The following is a 307-nucleotide window of genomic DNA, read 5'->3' on the forward strand; positions in this document are numbered from 1 at the left end:
CATCAGACCTGTCCACAGAGACCTGGCAAGCCAGAAAAGGCTGGCAAGATATATTCAGGGCACTAAATGAGAGAACATGCAGCCAAGAATACTTTATCCAGCAATACTGACATTCAAAATGGATGGAGAGATAAAGAGTTTCCAAGACAGGCAAGGCTTAAAAGACTATGCAACCACCAAGCCGACACTACAGGAAATATTAAGGGGGGTTCTATAAAAGAGGAAAAGTCCTAAGAATAGCATTGAACAGAAATATAGAGACAGTCTACAGAAAGAAAGACTTCAAAGGTAACACGATGTCAATAAA

Source organism: Mustela nigripes, chromosome 13 (genome assembly GCF_022355385.1).
Source record: "Mustela nigripes isolate SB6536 chromosome 13, MUSNIG.SB6536, whole genome shotgun sequence".
Lineage (NCBI taxonomy): Eukaryota > Metazoa > Chordata > Mammalia > Carnivora > Mustelidae > Mustela > Mustela nigripes.